We start from the raw sequence: 12,352 nt of genomic DNA, 5'->3' as shown, positions 1-12,352 counted from the left end.
TTACATGGATGAATAAAATCCCATTGGCTTGCTAGTGCTGGGCTTTAACTTTGCCCTGTATTTGGGGTTAAGTCAACCATCCTTACAGTCATGTCACAGAATGTGTGGACAGCATGGTGACATAGCAGTTAGCACTTTCGCCTTGCAGAGCTGGGACCCAGGTTATCTGCACGGAGTTTGAATGTTCTCGTCGTGTCTATGTGGGTTTCCTCTGGGCACTCCAGTTTCCTCCCAAAATATACAGATACATACATACAAAGATACATACATAGATATATGACTATGGTAGGGATTTGATTGTGAGCTCCTCTGACGGACAGTTAAGTGACAAGAATTGTATACTCTGTACAACGCTGTTGAAGACGCCGGCGCTATATAAATACTAAATAATAATAACAACTTTGCATCTAGACCTTATTTCCCCCTTACGGACCAGAGCAGTTTTGACAATTTAGCTATATCCCTATCACCAATAACTTTATCCTTACCTATGACATCTAAATTGTAACGATTGGTGTCAGCACACCGAGAGAATCTGATTATTGATGATCTGCAGAATCAATAATACAGATGTATACTCGATTATGGATGATCTGCAGAATCACCGATAATACAAGTATGGCTAACCTCTGGACACCTAATGAAGTATAAGTGTTAAGTGAAACTGTAGGCTATCTCCCGTGAGGCAGGAGATACGGGCAGCTCAACCAGGAACCACCTGAGGGGCAGGTGGCCCTGGGCTGTGCAGGGACTATCTCCTTGAGAGAGGAGATAGAGATAACCTGGCAGCCAGCGATTCCCTGGTAACCTGGGAATCAGATTGTACTGCAGCCAGGGGACTCCAATGGGATAGAGGTCACTGGCTGCACTGCAGGAAGGACTCTCTGCAGAGCAAGAGGTCCTTGCAGCTAACTGACACTTGGTGGAATAGTGTCACGGGTAGTACAGACAGACTGAACACTCGAGGAATGAGTGACAGCCAGAAGGGTCGGACAGGCCAGGTCGGCAACACCCGAGCAAATGGTAATAACAGATATAAATCACAATCCTAGTCTGGGGTGTGAGGTCCGTGGTCTCGACACCCAGGAACTAGTCTAGAGTATAACACAGCAATGACACAGTATCCCTAAGCTTGGGTGTGAGGTCCTTGGTCACAACACCCTGGAACTGGTCTAAAGTATAACAGCAATGACACATTATCCCTAAGCTTAGGTGTGAGGTCCTTGGTCACAACACCCTGGAACTGGTCTAAAGTATAACACAAGCGTAATCTGGCTAAGTGTGAATTCCCAGGTCCTCCTGGTTCTAACACACTGTAGGATCTGACTGAGGTCTGAGTGCTCACACATAAGTATTCGCAACGGCAGACAAACAGCAACTGACAAGCAAGGTCTATATATACTTGCAGTGCTGTGCAGTTAGTTTCCCTCCCTCCCCTGGCCAGCCAATCACTGTGATCGGCTGTGATAGGCTTCAGCCTATCACTGCCAATCGCTTCTGTGTCCCCCAGGGGGAAAGCCGTGTCACACGGCTGTCCCCGGTACAGCGCTCCCTTAGATCGCAGCGATGTGCAGATATATTAGACAGTGGTTTCACCGCCTAACAGTCTCCCAGCGGCGATCACCGCTGGGAGACTAAAGGCAGAGCGGAGCTCCGCTTTACAAACGGAGATGCCACAGAGGGTAGTGGGGTGGCTATATACCCCAGAGGCGCACACAGGCCTGATTGGCCCCATCATCTGACTAATCGCTGTTTGAAGGGGGGGGGGGGGGGGGATGGAATTGAATGTTAATAAGTATGGACTGATAATGAGCACTACTTCTACATTTGTTGCATTGATTGAAGATATTACACGTATCTGACTGTAGCGAACCACCCGGATTCAGGGTGTTATCGTCCTACTTTTACTGTGGGACATTTCTTGTCACTTAAGATTAGACACTGAAAAGGTGCCCAATTGAGCACTGTTTAGAATTCTGTCTTCATAAGGCCCCGTTCACACTTGCGGTTGTTTGCCAAACGGACCGGATGACCTGACCGGATCCGGACCGGATCCGGATCGGAACCGTACGGTTCTGATCCGGATCCGATCCGGATCCGGTCAGGTTGCATCAGGTGTTCATCAGGATGCGATCCGGATCCGTTTGGCAAAACTAACGTAAAAAACAAAAAAAATGTTGGGGTCTGGGAGGTCAGCAGAAGGGGGACCTGTGGAATCAGGCCCTCTGCTGTTTAGCACTCACCTCCACCTGCGACATGCTGCCAACATCTCCGGATCCGGATCCAGCTGTGCTGCTCCACTCCAAAATGCTTGCCCACGTGTCCCCATCCAATATCGCCGCAACAATCCGCATAGGAAGTGGGGTAGAACATCCGGATTTCTCAGCCAGTGTGTTGTGCGCTCTCCGGTTCCCATTGGTTTGTATTGGCCGGATCAAAAAATAGCACATGTTGGAACGGAGGCCGGAGTCCGGATCCGGCCCGGATCCGGTCCGGCAGAACGGACGCATGTGAACGGACGCATAGGCTTTCATTGCTATGCCGTGCGTCCGTTCCGTCCGTTCTGCAAGCGGTGCGGCTCCGGCACGGCGATTCCGGACGGCCACCGCTAATGTGAACCGGGCCTAAGTGTTAGGGCTCGTTTCCACTATTGCGGTGCAGAATCGCCTGGATTCCACCGCTGTTGAAATTCCATGAAATAGCATGCGGATGCGAATTTTTGCGCGTTTTTTGCCGCGAATTCGCATGCGAATTCGCATAGGTGAGGGTATATGCGGATTTAACCATGTCACTGCCTGTTTGAATTACATTGGTACCTATGCGAATTCGCATGCGAATTCGCATGAAAATTCGCATACCATAGCCGCATGCGAATTTCCTATTAAATACATTAGCGGCGATTCGCATGCATTCCACTCGCAGGCGAATTCGTTGGCTCTTTTGTGCGTTTTTTTACCGCTGAAAAAAACGCACCTCAACAACGCTACAGTGGAAACAGGCCCATCCACTTGCATTACATGTGCGAATCCGCATGCGTTGGACGCATGCGGATTCGCGATAGTGGAAACGAGCCCTTAGACTAAGGAGTCGGAGCAACTTCAGGTTCCTGGAGTTGGAGTCGTGGTTTCATAGTTGGAGTTGGATGATTTTTGTACCGACTCCACAGCCCTGGTTTCCAGTCCGAATAATATAACAAGCAGAACTAATAGTGTGAAGTTTTTAAACGCATCTGCTACCTGGCCTGCAGACAGTCCTTCCCTGCTTTATTCCATCTGCCTATAATTCAAAGAATTTCTAATCATCATTTTCAGACACACATGGCCTGCGGACATACAGTCAAGTAAGGCCGGCAAGTCTACAGGATTCAGTAAAGTACAAGTTGTGACAAAAAAAAAAAAAAAAAAATGTATGTAGTATATTGCACTTTATAAGACTGTATACAAAAAAAAAAAATAACCATATAAAAGACTGTAGTTTAGATCTGCATTTATATACCCCTACACACACACACACAACCAATTGCAGACTTTGTCAGGAATCCGGCAGCTTTAATACTTGCGTCGCATCGTGTGAAGTGTAAAAGTCTCCATAGACTTGCATGGCCCATGCAGGGGGGGGGGGGGGTGAGGGATGCATAACATAGGGTGACACAGCGCGCAAGTTTAAAAGGTGCTTAAAGGACAGTATATGATTGTGGGGACAAACCAAAGAACTACTGGCTATAACGCTGACACACTACCCAATTCTCCATCCATGCAAGTCCCTGCCAATATGATTGAGGATAGCATTAAAAAAAGGCCACTCAGTAGGTACAAGGGAGACAGAGGAAAGCTCCAAGGGGTCTAATTGCCTTATATTCTGGTGGCATGCAAAACATGATGCTCAAGTCAAACCCTGGGTAAGGACATGCAAGTAGAACACAGACAGTAGCCCTGAACACCAGTCAGACCCTGGGCAGGCGCTAGGTCTCCTTGGGTAATCCAACTCAGGGGGATGTGCAGTTAAACCTAATCTGCAGGGGAACTGAGAGGAATCTTTCTCTATTACACACGCTTTATACACTTTCTGATGAGGGTGTGAGCGGCAGCCAAACTTCTGCATTTAATGCGCATAACATTTTCTGAGGATTTACAACAGATCAGAAGGGAATGTATAAGCAAAATATGGTAGTACTAATTATGGTTAAATTACATCAACTCTAAAGCCAAATTTAATAATGAATGTAATTGATTATATGAGCCAAGTGAGTTTTAAACTAGAGCTGACAATAGTTACACGTGTTCATACTCGTTTCAACAGATTATTATTTTACAAATAAATTATGAAAGCATGGACTTCACACTAGTGAAACGACTATGCACTGTACTTTTATTCTTACAGAAGAGAAGTAATTTAATAGGACCATGTCAAAGGAGCATTATGACACAAAACAATAAAATATAAAATTCCACATGTATGCATACACACAAGTTTTGCGTTTATCTCAGAGTGAAATGAAGAAAAAGGACTTTTTTCTATGTTGCTGTCACCTATAGTAGGCATTAATAATCTGACATTTCTCATAGGTTTAGTACTAGTGGGGAATGCTCTGTAATTCTTTTATTTTCAAATGCACTTTCTGAGCCAGTGGCATTTTAAATTCCAACTACAGTACCATAATTGTGGGATGCAAATAGGCAAGTTGGCATCTTTTTATAAATCCAGGAAATGCTTTTGAATTCTGTTCAAATACAGATGCTCTACTCCATTGCTGACAGTGTTACTGATGATCTGCTCTGCTGGATCACACATGTCTGACTTCCGTTATTTTATTGAGGTTACTGTAGTGAGGCACCTCCACCTATTCCTACATAGAGCAAAACAGGCCGAGAGTCAATGGCGAAACCACTTGAAGCAATGGCAAGTGAAAGAATGTACAAGGCTCACCTATAATCGGAAAGTATTTGGCACCAAATGCTGGCTATTCATTTTGTATTATTAGCCAAAGATTATTTTTTTGATAGCAATGTGGTGCTACATACAGTATATCTGCATTATAGCGAGTTGCTAATCAGATAAGCAATGAATGCTTTTATGATGTTCTGTATATTGTTATTGTTTATATCGACTTTTAACCACTTCACCACTGAGGGGTTTTACCCCTTGAACACCAGAGCAATTTTCACCTTTCAGTGCTCCTTCCATTCATTCGACTATAACTTTATTATTACTTATCGCAATGAAATGAACTGTATCTTGTTTTTTTCACCACCAATTAGGTTTTCTTTAGGTAGGACATTAGGTCAAGAATTATTTTTTTCTAAATGTGTTTTAACCACTTGAGGACCGTGGGCTTTACCCCCCTTAAGGACCAGAGCCTTTTTCTCCATTGAGACCACTGCAGCTTTCACGGTTTATTGCTCGCTCATACAACCTACTACCTAAATGAATTTTACCTCCTTTTCTTGTCACTAATAAAGCTTTCTTTTGGTGCTATTTGATTGCTGCTGCGATTTTTACTTTTTATTATATTCATCAAAAAAGACATGAATTTTATCAAAAAAAATGATTTTTTTAACTGTCTGTGCTGACATTTTTCAAATAAAGTAAAATTTCTGTATACATGCAGCGCGAAAATGTGGACAAACATGTTTTTGATTAAAAAAAACCCCATTCAGCCTATATTTATTGGTTTGGGTAAAAGTTAAAGCGTTTACAAACTATGGTGCAAAAAGTTAATTTTCCCATTTTCCAGCATCTCTGACTTTTCTGACCCCCTGTCATGTTTCATGAGGGGCTAGAATTCCAGGATAGTATAAATACCCCCCAAATGACCCCATTTTGGAAAGAAGACATCCCAAAGTATTAACTGAGAGGCATAGTGAGTTCATAGAAAATATTATTTTTTGTCACAAGTAAGCGGAAAATGACACTTTGTGACAAAAAAAAAAAAAGTTTCCATTTCTTTTAACTTGCGACAAAAAAAATGAAATCTGCCACGGACTCACCATGCCCGTCTCTGAATACCTTGAAGTGTCTACTTTCCAAAATGGGGTCATTTGTGGGGTGTGTTTACTGTCCTGACATTTTGGGGGGTGCTAAATTGTAAGCACCCCTGTAAAGCCTAAAGGTGCTCATTGGACTTTGAGCCCCTTAGCGCAGTTAGGCTGCAAAAAAGTGCCACACATGTGGTATTGCCGTACTCAGGAGAAGTAGTATAATGTGTTTTGGGGTGTATTTTTACACATACCCATGCTGGGTGGGAGAAATATATCTGTAAATGACAATTGTTTGATTTTTATTTTTTTTATTTTTTTATTTTTTTTTTTTACACAAAATTGTCCATTTACAGAGAGATTTCTCCCACTCAGCATAGGCGATATGTAAAAATACACCCCAAAACACATTATACTACTTCTCCTGAGTACGGCAATACCACATGTGTGGCACGTTTTTGCACCCTAACTGCGCTAAGGGGCCCAGAGTCCAATGAGTACCTTTAGGATTTCACAGGTCATTTTGCGACATTTGGTTTCAAGACTACTCCTCACGGTTTAGGGCCCCTAAAATGCCAGGGCAGTATAGGAACCCCACAAATGACCCCATTTTAGAAAGAAGACACCCCAAGGTATTCCGTTAGGAGTATGGTGAGTTCATAAAAGTTTTTATTTTTTTGTCACAAGTTAGCGGAAATTGATTTTAATTGTTTTTTTTCACAAAGTGTCATTTTCCGCTAACTTGTGACAAAAAATAAAATCTTCTATGAACTCACCATACTCCTAACGGAATACCTTTGGGTGTCTTCTTTCTAGAATGGGGTCATTTGTGGGGTTCCTATACTGCCCTGGAATTTTAGGGGCCCTAAACCGTGAGGAGTAGTCTTGAAACCAAATGTCGCAAAATGACCTGTGAAATCCTAAAGGTACTCATTGGACTTTGGGCCCCTTAGCGTACTTAGGCCTCTTGCACACTGCAAGTGATTCAGATTCAGATTCCGCTTTTTAATCAGTTTTTACATCCGATTCAGATTCCGATTTGCAGTTTACTCCCTGCACACTGCAAATCGGAATCTGAATTGGATGTAAAAACTGATTAAAAAGCGGAATCTGAATCGAAATCGCGTGCAGTGTGCAAGAGGCCTTAGGGTGTAAAAAAGTGCCACACATGTGGTACCGCCGTACTCAGGAGAAGTAGTATAATGTGTTTTGGGGTGTATTTTTACACATACCCATGCTGGGTGGGAGAAATATCTCTGTAAATGACAATTGTTTGATTTCTCCCACCCAGCATAGGTATGTGTAAAAATACACCCCAAAACACATTATACTACTTTTCCTGAGTTCGGCGATACCACATTTGACACTTTTTTGCAGCCTAGGTGCGCTAAGGGGCCCAACGTCCTATTCACAGGTCATTTTGAGGCATTTGTTTTCTAGACTACTCCTCACGGTTTAGGGCCCCTAAAATGCCAGGGCAGTATAGGAACCCCACAAGTGACCCCATTTTAGAAAGAAGACACCCCAAAGTATTCCGTTAGGTGTATGGCGAGTTCATAGAAGAATTTATTTTTTGTCACAAGTTAGTGAAAAATGACACTTTGTGAAAAAAAAACAATAAAAATCAATTTCCGCTAACTTTTTACAAAAAATAAAATCTTCTATGAACTCGTCATACACCTAACAGAATACCTTGGGGTGTCTTTTTTCTAAAATGGGGTCACTTGTGGGGTTCCTATACCACCCTGGCATTTTACGGGCCCAAAACCATGAGTAGTCTGAAAACCAAATGTCTCAAAATTACTGTTCAGGGGTATAAGCATCTGCAAATTTTGATGACAGGTGGTCTATGAGGGGGCGAATTTTGTGGAACCGGTCATAAGCAGGGTGGCCTTTTAGATGACAGGTTGTATTGGGCCTGATCTGATGGATAGGAGTGCTAGGGGGGTGACAGGAGGAGATTGATGGGTGTCTCAGGGGGTGGTTAGAGGGGAAAATAGATGCAATCAATGCACTGGGGAGGCGATCGGAAGGGGGTCTGAGGGGGATCTGAGGGTTTGGCCGAGTGATCAGGAGCCCACACGGGGCAAATTAGGGCCTGATCTGATGGGTAGGTGTGCTAGGGGGTGACAGGAAGTGATTGATGGGTGTCTCAAGGTGTGATTAGAGGGGGGAATAGATGCAAGCAATGCACTGGCGAGGTGATCAGGGCTGGGGTCTGAGGGTGTGGGCGGGTGATTGAGTGCCCTAGGGGTAGATAGGGGTCTAATCTGATGGGTAGCAGTGACAGGGGGTGATTGATCGGTAATTAGTGGGTGTTTAGGGTAGAGAACAGATGTAAACACTGCACTTGGAAGGTGATCTGACGTCGGATCTGCGGGCGATCTATTGGTGTGGGTGGGTGATCAGATTGCCCGCAAGGGGCAGGTTAGGGGCTGATTGATGGGTGGCAGTGACAGGGGGTGATTGATGGGTGATTGACAGGTGATTGACAGGTGATCAGTGGGTTATTACAGGGAAGCACAGATGTAAATATTGCACTGGCGAATTGATAAGGGGGGTCTGAGGGCAATCTGAGCGTGTAGGCGGGTGATTGGGTGCCCGCAAGGGGCAGATTAGGGTCTGATCTGATGGGTAACAGTGACCGGTGGTGATAGGGGGTGATTGATGGGTAATTAGTGGGTGTTTAGGGTAGATAACAGATGTAAACACTGCACTTGGGAGGTGATCGGACGTCGGATCTGCGGGCGATCTATTGGTGTGGGTGGGTGATCAGATTTCCCGCAAGGGGCAGGTTAGGGGCTGATTGATGGGTGGCAGTGACAAGGGGTGATTGACAGGTGATCAGGGGGATAGATGCATACAGTACACAGGGGGGGGGGGGTCTCAGGAGAATCTGAGGGGTGGGGGGGGTGATCAGGAGGGGGCAGGGGGGGGGATAAAAAAAAAATAGCGTTGACAGATAGTGACAGGGAGTGATTGATGGGTGATTAGGGGGGTGATTGGGTTCAAACAGGGGTCTGGGGGGTGGGCGGGGGGGGGGTCTGAGGGGTGCTGTGGGCGATCTGGGGCAGGGGGGGGGTAAAATCAGTGTGCTTGGGTGCGACATAGGGTGGCTGCAGCCTGCCCTGGTGGTCCCTCGGACATTGGGACCACCAGGGCAGGAGGCAGCCTGTATAATACACTATTATACACTTTGTATGCGGCGATCAGGGTGTTAGTAACCCGCTGGCGCTTCCGAACGGCCGGCGGGTTACAGCGCGAGGTGGGCGGAGCCAGCCCCCGGCGGCCGATCGCGTCACGAATGACGAGATCGCGCCGCCCATGCCCCTACAAGGACCGCCGCCATTTGTCAATACGGCGGTCCTTGCGGGGTCCACTTCCCGGCCGCCAATTGTCTATACGGCGGTCGGGAAGTGGTTAATGGGAAAATAGGAAAAAGGTAAAGTGGTTAAACAACTATATAGAGGCACTCTGAGTTAGTCATTTACTGCTACCAGTAAATGTTACTGACCTGAGGAAGTAGGTTTATAGAGCACAAAATGTGTTGTCTTTCGTGCTAGCCATAAAGTATTTAGCCCGATTATACAGGCTCCTATCTTCATATGTGGATAAGCAAACCGTACCCTACTGTTTTCCTCCATTTTGGTTCATTTTCACTCATCCCTATAGCTGAAGGTAAATACTCCATTCTCCTCCTCCTTGACCTTTTCAGCAGCTTTTGACACAGTAGATCATCCCCTACTCCTCTAGTCCCTCCAGTCCATGGGCATTCACGATCTCGCCCTGACCTGGCTTTCATCCTACCTCTCCAACCACTCCTTCACGATCGCCTTCAATGAGTCCTTGTCCACCCCCAACCACCTCTCGGTGAGAGTCTTCCAAGGCTCGGTCCTTGGCCCCCTACTGTTCTCCCTATACACATCCTCCATTGGGGAGGGTGCAGCTGCATTGGGGGAGAAGATGGCTAAACGGTTGGAGGAGATTTTAAACTAGGATCTGGGGGGAGGCGGGAGGATAAAGTCTCAATATGTAGACAAGATAAGGTAAAAAGACAGTGGGAGCCTAACATTATGGGGGGTGGAGAGGGGGGTGGGGACAGTGTAAAGATTAAGGAGGTTGGTAAAACTTCAAGTAGCCCATTTCGTGTAAACAAAATTGGTAAATGTGTTGGTAAAAATATAAAGTGCATGGTAACCAATGCTCGGAGCCTTGCAAATAAAATAGACGAACTAGAGTTCATTCTGAATGACAAAGGCTATGACATTGTGGGAATAACCGAGACATGGATGGATGAAAGCCATGACTGGATAGCTAATTTAAAAGGATACAATGTGTTTAGGAGGGATAGAACAGGGAAAAAAGGTGGAGGGGTTTGTCTCTTTGTTAAGAATTCTTTTACAGCTGTCCTCAACGATGAGATGGAGGAAGATTGCGAAGATGTGGAGTCCGTTTGGGTAAATATTCATGGTGGAAATAAAAGTTGCCAATTGCTTATTGGGGTATGCTACAGACCACCTCTTATTAATGAAGCTGCAGAACTGCGATTACTACAGCAGATTGAAAAAGCTGCAAGTAAAAACGAGGTCATAATTATGGGCGACTTCAACTTTCCAGACATTGACTGGGGTATTGAGGCTACCCATTCTGGTAAAAGCAGCAGATTTCTGGCAGCACTACAGGACAATTACTTGACTCAAATGGTAACGGAACCAACTAGGGGGAATGCGTTACTGGATCTGATCATTTCTAATAGACCAGATAATGTATCAAATGTGCAGGTTCAAGAACATTTGGGAAATAGTAATCACAACATGATAACGTTTGATCTGGTGACTGATAGGCCACGGGGCAGCGGGACCACTAAAACTATGAATTTTAGTAAAGCAAAGTTCAATCAAATTAGGCAGGCACTAAGTTTGGTGAACTGGGATAATGTACTACAAGGGGACGACACTGAAGGGAAATGGCAAGCTTTTAAACGTATTCTCAATCAATATTGTAGTATGTATATCCCATATGGAAACAAAATGTCTAGGAATAAAAAAAGGCCTCTATGGATGAATAGAAAGGTTAGGGATAAAATGAAGAGGAAAAAGAATGCCTATAAGGTCCTAAAACAGGAGGGGACTGAGGCTGCACTAAGCAATTATAAGGAGTGCAATAAAAATTGTAAAAAAGAAATTAGGCTGGCAAAGATCGAAGCTGAAAATCAAATCGCTAGGGATATCAAATCTAACCCAAAAAAGTTTTACAAGTACATCAACTCTAAAAAAAGAAAGGTTGACTGTATAGGAATCCTAAAGGATGAGGGTGGGAACTCAATGGTGGATGACCAAGGTAAGGCAGAGTTATTAAATGCTTTCTTTGCTTCTGTCTTCACAAAGGAAACAGCACTGTTGCAAATTACAGAGGCAGAAGAGTCTCAATCTTCTAACTGTAATATTAAATACTTAACGCAGGAAGAAGTAAAGGCAAGACTAAATAAATTAAAAATAGACAAGGCACCTGGCCCGGATGGCATGCATCCTCGGGTCCTAAGAGAATTAAGTTCAGTTATAGCTAAGCCCCTTTATCTTATCTTTTGTGACTCTCTTGCAACTAGCAGAGTCCCAGTGGATTGGCGTACAGCCCACGTTTTCCCATTATTTAAGAAGGGCAAAAAATCTGATCCAGGAAATTATACACCTGTAAGCTTAACATCAGTTGTATGCAAACTATTTGAGGGGTTACTAAGAGATACTATACATGACTTCATAGTAGAAAATAATCTTATTCTTCAGCATCAACATGGGTTTACTAAAGACAGGTCCTGTTTGACTAACATGCTCAGCTTTTATGAGGTAGTGAATGCTAATATGGATATTGGGAATGCTGTAGATGTGATATACTTGGACTTTGCAAAGGCCTTCGACACTGTTCCCCACAGAAGTCTGGTGCAAAAGTTGAGGATGCAAGGACTGGGGAAGAGTTTGTGTGCATGGATAGGGAACTGGCTAATGGACAGAAAACAAAGAGTTGTGGTCAATGGATCGTACTCAAAATGGGAGACTGTTAGCAGTGGGGTCCCACAGGGGTCTGTACTGGGTCCAGTGCTCTTCAATTTATTTATTAATGACCTAGTAGATGCAGTAGTGAGCAATGTTGCTATTTTTGCAGATGATACAAAATTGTGCAGAATCATCAACTCTCAGGAAGATAGTGTCATATTGCAACAGGATCTGGATAGGATGGCTATATGGGCACATACATGGCAGATGAAATTCAATGTTGACAAATGTAAAGTCATGCTTTTTGGTCGTACCAATGGTCTAGCACCATACAAAATAAATGGGATACAGTTGGGAACATCAAACTTGGAGAAGGACTTAGGAGTA

The 12,352-nt window shown here is 44.4% G+C and overlaps 1 protein-coding gene across 2 annotated transcripts in view; it reads right to left on the bottom strand.

Moving 5' to 3' along the window:
* Nucleotides 1-12,352, bottom strand: part of CAMSAP2 (calmodulin regulated spectrin associated protein family member 2) — a 184,211-nt gene that overhangs the window by 159,846 nt on the left and 12,013 nt on the right. The gene's annotated exons all lie outside the window — the stretch shown is intronic.

The sequence above is a fragment of the Hyperolius riggenbachi genome, chromosome 6 (genome assembly GCF_040937935.1).
Source record: "Hyperolius riggenbachi isolate aHypRig1 chromosome 6, aHypRig1.pri, whole genome shotgun sequence".
In the NCBI taxonomy this organism is placed as follows: domain Eukaryota; kingdom Metazoa; phylum Chordata; class Amphibia; order Anura; family Hyperoliidae; genus Hyperolius; species Hyperolius riggenbachi.
This window is presented reverse-complemented; position numbering and strand designations above follow the sequence as displayed.